Raw genomic sequence first — 8776 nt, forward strand, 5'->3', positions numbered from 1 at the left:
AGCAATGGAGAAGCAGAAATAATGCCAGCGACCTTTAATTCAAAAATAAATACTAGATATTAAATTGAATAATTTAAAAAGAGCCATACATGAGTTTTTCAAAGAATGATATGACAAAACTTGAACGTCAGTGAAAAAAAAACAGAGAATGATTCATGATGTTCTTATTACCAACATTAAAACAACATCAGCATAAGCATGCCTATCATAGATTTACCTTTTCCACACTATTAAATATGAACTTGACATTTTCTCTCACCAGCTTTCCAAACATCACATTAATTTAAGAGAAAAGGAAAAGTGATTTAATATTGCAGTTCACAGTAGCATTATGTTATTTTTTCCCCTTGAGTACAGAACTTGTCAGATGATCTGCTGGTATGTTTTACCGTGGATGAAAAAAGTGGTTAGCAAATGACGGCAGGAAGGTTAAAACTCTACTGAAATGTGGAATAACAGTACTTGCCTCTATATCAGTAGTAAGAAGAACCAGGCAACTTGCAAAAAAATTCTGTTTTGACACATTGTCTGGTAGTTAGGCCACTAAAGATTGACTGCTAAATATAGGTTCATAGGTTCATAGGTTCATAGGTTCATACTAGGCTAGCTGCCCAAGCATTTATATAAGCCCTAGCCCATGGTTAGCTCCAATCCCTTTTAGTTTGAATAAAACTATGCTCTATCATTTTGCTGTGCCTCTGTCAAAGCAGTGGCTGAAGTGTAATCCTGGGGCAATCCCCATCCCTCATCTCATCCACCTCTTTTGATTCTCCAGAGAGAGAGAAGCCTCTCCTCTGCCTCTGCCTCACCGGATTTTTGTTCCACGCATCTGGGTGATGAATCTGATCCTCCCACACCTTCCCCTTATAACCGTATAACCGGTGTCAAGGTTTAAATCTTTTGTGGTTCAGGGATCTAAATTTTTTGAGGATGAATATTTTTTCAGGTGAAGTTATTTGATTCTCTGATATGTGTCATATGTCAGGCACCTCTAGCCTCTGGTGAGGTATGAGACAAGAGCTGGAAGAGCTGAGTTCCTTTGGGCATATAAGACATATTTTTGAGACCCTTTGTCCTTTTTGGTCACTTTGGGGCCTTTCAAGCGGTGTCTCAGAGCATATGTCTGGTCAGGCATTGGGCTATTGGGGTCAATCATAGGTCTAATAAAGGAGACGTACAGGGGACTATGAGGGGATGTGAACCTTTCCATGATCTAGATGATCATCAAGGTGATATAGGTGGGTGATATAGAAGGTTTTCTAACTGCTTGAACAACATTTGTGTGTCCAGTGGATTACTGTCAACCTGGGTCCCCAGATCTCTGATGACTTTTTCACATGGAGTGGTGGGAGCTGCACCTATATATGGTAGCCAGGGGGGGGCCTTCATGCATTTTGTGGCGTACTTGAGGAGGATTTGGCCAGCTAACTTCAGGCAACTATGGCGTCTGGCCTAGTCTCATCTGAGTGTAAGGTCCTGGAGGAGGATATCATGCCCAGATTGTTTGTCAGAAATCTGCAAACTCAGTGATAACACTGTCAGCCATAACCCTCCTCTCCTTGCTTGACAATGTTTGCCAGTAGACCAGAAGAAGTAGATCTGGACTTGTGGACTCCTGACACTGAGCCCTGTTGACTAGTCTCCAGCTGCTCCAGCTTTCCCTGACCCTGTGGGTCAGCAACCTTAGCCAGTTTGCAGTTCATCTGTCCATGTAGCCAGTTTGCATTCAATCACATTCAGGAGAAATCGCTAAGAGACATAAACCAATAGGTTAATTATTTTACAAAAGTAAAGAAAATATTCATGTGGAGGCCTAATCCATTCGAAACAAAAAATGTACAGCATGAAATATGCTTACCTGACATGAAACTAGTATTAAATGGACACATTCGGACAAACTATACAGTATGAAACCTGCTTACCTGACATGCAAACTAGTATTAAAAGGACCCATTCGGACAAACTATACTATCCCTGACTGATATAAGTACATAAGAAAATGGTGTGGAATGATAAAGTATGACCTGTGAAACTTGCAAGAGTTGCATTTCTACAGCCTTCTTTAAAATGTGTCAGTTGAAGAACTCTCTACTGCTGCTACCTGGTCTGTGTTGCTTACTTTTGCCAAACATTGCAAAATGCATATTTTGAGGTCTTTCTTTTGCCCTCAAGGGTCTCCTGTCATGATACCACCTGGGTATGTTGTAGTCAGGGACTCTGACTCATCAGTTGGGTCAGATCAGATGGACAGGATTAATAGTGTACGGTAAATAATGCTGCATCCTTTCATCCATGTCTACCTGATATGACATCCCTCCTTCCAACCCCTTTCCAAATTGTCATTTCTGAAGGAACTAAGGGACTTACTGCTGTTCTTCTCTACTTTATCATAAGGCCACAATAGTTATTGGAAGCAAATTTAATCTCAGATAGCTTTATTAGCAGGTGCATTGTGGGAGAGGAAAAATTAAAGGAGCTTGAGGCTCCAAAGGGCCTGAAGACCCATCGGTTGCATTAGGTGGATGTGGACGAAAGGATCTAGAATTATGGTAAGTTCATAACTATCATTTTCTTCTTTACTCAGGTTTCATTTCGAAAACATATGGGATGCTCTTCCCAATTAAAGGTCGGTGGTAAAATTGCCCCTAGGCAGCCTCTAATGCATCAGTATATGGTAGAAAAGCATGCCAAAATCTGGAGAGGCTAATAAGGCTCTGAACAAAGTATTCTCTTCAGTTGATTAAAAACATTGTCTGCTAGTAGTGTTTACTTAACTTTAAGGGGCATCTTCTCATTGGACATATCGGTATGAGGGCAAGTTATTGATGCAAAATCAGGTACAGTTTTTTTATAGAGCCCAGATAACCACAAGAACGCCCTTACTTGATTATTGATACCAGGAATAGACCAGCTTCGCACAGTTTCTGTTTTCTTTTCTGTCTGGGGCATAATAAGCCCCTTGCCAATCACATAACTTAAATATTTTACCTCTGTCATCCTTAACCTGCTATTAGAGACATTGACAGTTAACCTGGCGTGTCTAAGGAAGCCTAGTACAGCCTGTATCATAGTTAAATAGGAGTCCTAATCATCTGAGTGCATACATCATCTAGGTAAGTGACAGTATACCTGACCCAGTGTTTTAAGACTGTACCTATAAGTCACTGAATGGTTGTAAGGGTGCCATGTAGCCTTGAAAGAAGGACATTATAGTGGAATAAGTCCTCTGGTTTTGAAAAGATGTCTTCTCTTTAGCTTCATCCATTAAGAAGATCTGCCAATAAAATCTTGCTAGGATCCATGCATTGGTCTTGTCCATTCCTACTCTTCTCATAGTACTTGACCATGTGCCAACTTCATCACTAGGCTTCTGAAAGATCTAGACACTGATAGGTGGCATTCTGCTTCCTCTCTGTCCTCACTTACTCTGTGCATTAAGTAATTCTGTAACTCAAAGTATGTCTAGGAAGTGCATGGAGTTGGTTTGGATTATTCCCCCAGAACTCAAGCAGATATGAGATTCAAGTTGCTATATCCAGTTGTCTTAAGAATATTTTTTTTATATGGAGCAAAGATTTTTTTGAATGTAGAACAAGAAAAGAAGGAAAACGTGAGCAAGCAAGTTAAAGGGGGTTCTGTTTCTATTCCTCTGATAATGGCACAGCCCATTAAAAGTACTTGCAAATAAAATATTTTCCAATTTATTAAATGAAAATGAGCAACAGGAAGTGCTCAGGACATGACTATGAAAAGAAAAAGAAAATACAGGAGTACATTGGACATATACCAGAGACCAGTGTTGGGTCATTGAGATGATGAAGAAGAAAGTAGGAATAAATGGATGAACTGTCAACTGTCATGTCTGTAAAGTGCAATTTGTACATAAGGACTATGATTCTGCGTGAAGTGGAAAAAAAGAAAGAAAAGATCAGAAGTGGTTGCCCTGTTCAACTGGTGTGAGGATTTCAGAGTATAATTCCAGTTTTGCTTTAATCTTCAGAAGAATAAAGTAGGAAATTAAATTGTTACAGAAAGAATATTTTTTCTTTGTTAGTAATATGTGTATAATAAATGTCTTGTATTTAAGTGGGTGCTCCAATGTAAAGTATGCAGTAGTACTTTAAATGTGAGGTGGTGGGTTTTAACAGTGACTGCTGATTTATTTTATTTATTTTATTTTATATTTGTAGACCGGGCTAGTCTAGCTGGATACATATCCATTTTCAGCAGAGGCCCGGGGAGAAAAGCTCCACGCACAAATACATTAAGGCATTAAAAACTTGTAAAGAAAGTAAATTTTGTGAATACTGTACAGAGACAGAGTAGATTTTGGAGATAAACATGTCTTAATTCAATAGAGGGGTTACAAATACAATCAGGCAACAGTTAAACATAGTAATTACGCATCAACATTCATTTGAGAGAAAAAATAAAAAAAACACTAAGTAAGAGAAAGAAAAATAGAGACTAGGAAGGACAATAATGCAGGTAAGAAGGAGTTAGTAGTTGATAGTCAATGACTGTCAAGGTGGGGTATTTGTTATAAAGCATGAGAGGAGGGGAAGAGAAAAAGTGAAAAGTATTTTTCAATCAGGCTTTGAGCAGAGACAAAGCCATTGCCTTTTAAGGTTATGTCTGAGGTGTTTCTTAAAGAGTTGTGTAGATGAGAGGGAAGTGAGTGTATTTGGAAGCTTATTCCAGATTCTACCAACAACATTGGAAAAGAGTGAATTTCCTGCTTTGTTATTAGATATATTGTTGGCAATGTGTAACTTATTAGCTTAGCATAGTGTTGTAAGAATTTTGTATGGGGAGATCAGATTAGAGAGGATAGGAGTGTTGGTGGGGTGGTGCAGAATTTTTTGTGCAATCAGCAGTTGATTGTATTGTAGTTGGTTTTGTAGTTCTAACCAACTGAGTTGTTGAAGGTTGAGACAGTGGTGGGTTCTATAAGGGGAGCCAGTGGCAAATCTAGTAATATTATTATAGCTAGTTTCCAGTTTGGAAAGATTAAGCTTAGATAGATTGGTATAAATGGCAGATGCATAGAACAGGGTAGAAGTAAGCTGAGTCTGGGCAATAGATTTCCTAGCTAGTGGGGTAAGGAAGGGTTTTATTCTATACAGGGAGCCTAGTTTTTTATTGATGGTTTTTATAGTATTGTTAACATGGACATCGAAGCTGAGGTTATGGTCAATAGTTATGACGAGGAGACGAGAAGTAGAGTCAGGGGAAATACATGATAAATGATAATGCCATTGATGTTAATGTATGAACGTACTCCTTTTTTCTGAACCGTAATGTATCTGGAATTTATACTGTAATAAGTTAAAGGCTAGAAATGCACAATATAAGGTTTTTAAGGGGAATAAGTGAAGTGAACTATCATATGTGTGTATTAACTCATGGTGTTATGCATACTGGTAGAAGTGTTCACTAAACTAATAGAAAATGATGGTTATGTGTCATTTGAAATGACCATATCCACAAAACAAACAGTACCAGAATTACCCATTCTAAAAACTTAAACCTTGCCTGTGATATAAATAGCACCTGCTGGAGAGGTAGGCATGTATCCCAGAGACTACCCCATCTATGGAATATGCTCCCCATCCAAGTGAAGCAGAGTTCCTCCCTAACCTAATTCAAGCACAACATGGACAACTGGATGGGGAACAGGAAATTCATCCCTGGTTTGGCACCTATGTATGTAATGGACATGGGCAGCTTGTAAATGGTTCATCTCCCAGGCCCCTGCTTGCAAATGTTTCCTCTCCCAAACCCCTGTTTATACTTATCAAGGATATCAGAACTTGTCAGAGATTTAGGATGCATGACTACATTAAAAAATACTCTTGTGATCATTAGCCTAGTAAACACCTATGAACCTATGACCTTAAATGTATTCAGTATAAACATTTTGACCATTGTCTGGGTCTTAAATATCTAGTTTCATTCACAGTTGTGGCAGAGCTGTGGACTACTGCCAGATTTGAGTCGCATTTGATCATTTATTGCAGCATTTTTCCATAAACAGTGTTACTGGTAAATTTCTGCATAATTTGGTGCCTTAGGCTGTGGTGGGATTGCAGTACTGGCAATTCTGTGAATTCTGCTCTAGGATTTGTGCTTCATTATTTTTCTAGCTGTTTATATTTCAGTGTTGGTGCTAGACTCCTATATTCTGTTTATTACTTACCTGCTTAATGTTGCATTCCACTGCCTTTCTGATGTCCTTCATGGATGCATCTGCAGTCATAACAGCTGGGTTGTCCTGTCGTCAGGCAGCCCTTCAGTCGGCCGGATTCCAAAGTCCGGGTCCGGCTTCGGCTGATGTCGCACTTCACCCGACGTCATCTCTGTTGGTCTTCGGGTATAAAAGCATCAGCCGCGCCATTTTCCTCAGTCTTTCTTGCCGTGGCGCTCAAGCAGAAGCTGTTCGCAAGTGCCGGTCGGTCGGATCCAGAGATTATTTCTACCGAATACTACTTCGAAGACTTCTAAAGCTAAGTACCCCATTGGGGACTCTTTCTTGCCTCAGCCGATGTCAGAAAAAGTTAATAATTGTTTAACCTGTGGGAAACAAATACCTCATAAAGATTTCCACTCTTACTGTCTGCCTTGTTTAGGCCCAGCCCACGACGTAGCAGCCTGCTCGGCCTGTGCTTCCTTCAACCGACGAACGCTTAGGCGTCGGTCGGAGTTTGCAGAACAGTTTTTCGGTTCTGATTTTGCGTACATTATGTCGTCGGATCATCCGACTACACTTTCTGCCAAAAAACGCAAAGATAAAGACCGACACTCGCGGTCCGCGGTTTCGGCCGAAACCATGCTTAAACAAATCATGACATGTGTCTCGGTTTCGGCCGAAACCGAGAAAATTGATCAAAGTACAGCTGAATCTATCTCTACAGCTGAGGCCCCTGCTACTACTCTTCAACCAACCTCAGAAGTTTTATCCTCTACGGCGGCTGCCAATGATTTATCAGACACCATTCCCTTGGATGTCTCTACCCCAGCACGTGGTGCTGCTAGGCCTCCAGCAGCCATGTCCATTAAGGCCTTCGCCAGGGCTAAAGCAGCCAAGACTTCTAAAAAAGTGCCTGTTAAACCCCCCTGTACCAGGCCCTCTTCTAGTAATCAAATGCTTACTTTGGCAGAAGATTTAATTACATTAATTAGAGGATCTCAATCTCACCCAGACAGGGCCTCTCAGCCCCCTGAGAAGAGACCTAGGGCTGAGCCCCCTGAGCCAGTGTCCTCTGATGATTCAGCTGATGAATCAGACATAACTGACCAGCCAGAGGCCCCTTTCTCCAATTTTGAAGATTCTGATGCTGAAGAATCTATTCCAGCTGCTTCTCCTCCAGAAGAATTCTCCTTTGAAACCTTACATGCCATGCGAGAGCATTTCCAATGGCAGCAACAAGATTTTTCAGATTCCAGAAAAAGACTTAGAACCTTTCTACGCCTTCCACAGCACAGGCCCTTAGCTATACCTCCAGTTCTCTCTGTGGTAGATGATGCTTTCAATGATGTCTGCTCTGCTCCAGATTCTTTGCCCCCAGCCCCTGCCAAACCAGACAGATTTTACAGGGTGCCAGATACTCATCACCACCTTTACAAGGCCCCTCTTGCAGACCCCGAATCTATATCCCAGGGTCCCAAGGCAGTAGCCTCGACCATAGCTAAAAACCCTATTCCTTCTGAAAGGGAAGCAAGGTCATTAGACAGATGGGGTAAAAAGGTTTACACTTCAGCTACTCTCTCAGCTAGAGCTTTAAACTGTCAATTTCACATGATACAATACCAAGAGTTTATGCTTGATCAGTTAACTAAAAAGCTAACCACTGATGAATCTCTTGACAAGAAATATGTATTAGAGATGGTAAATAACATACAACAGGTTAGTAACCATTCCTTAAAATGTGGCTATGATGCACTGGAGGCTTCATTTAGATCAGCCATGACTGGCACAGTGATAAGAAGACATGCATGGCTAAAGGAGCAACCTCTACCGGATCATGTTAAAGCTAAGTTGCTAGATGCTCCTATGGATAAGACAAGTTTGTTTGGTACACCTGCACAGCAGGTTATAAAGAAAATGGAAGAAAAAGCAAAATTAGTTCAAACGGTTAAAGATTTCCTGCAGGTTCAACCCCAAGGTTTAGCAGGAACTGGCCTGCCAAAATTGGTCCTTTCCTGACTCCACAAGATTTCAAAGGGGCAGGAATAGACGTTCCAGAGGCAGAAACCAATCTAGAGGTGGTGCCTACAGAGGACGACAGTGGCAAGGTAACAACAGAGGCTCAGACACAACCACTGCCACTACAACAGCACAGCCACAGTGACTTAATCCTAAATCCGCCTACCAGGGAACAAATAGCAGCTCCTCTAGGCGGGAAGTTAACCTTATTTTCAAAGAACTGGCACCACATAACAAAAGACAAGTGGATTTTACAAACCATATATCAAGGTTACCGATTCCACTTCCACACTTTACCAGTCAAAAGAGGAATGCCAAATCTACCTCCAAATCAAAAAGCAGAAGCTCTACAACAGATAATGGAGTTAGCAAACATGAGAGCTGTGGAAAAGTACCAACAGCAGAGCAAGGAAAGGGTTCTACTCCAGACTATTCCTAGTTCCAAGAAAGGAAAAAGTTGGAGACCAATTCTCGACCTGTCCACCTTAAATACATACATCATTGTACCAAAATTCAAAATGCTGACCCTACAGCAACTTCTTCCCATGCTGGGCAAGGAGTGTTGGCTGG

The sequence above is a fragment of the Protopterus annectens genome, chromosome 8.part0, assembly GCF_019279795.1.
Source record: "Protopterus annectens isolate FY-2018-M chromosome 8.part0, PAN1.0, whole genome shotgun sequence".
In the NCBI taxonomy this organism is placed as follows: Eukaryota; Metazoa; Chordata; order Ceratodontiformes; family Protopteridae; genus Protopterus; species Protopterus annectens.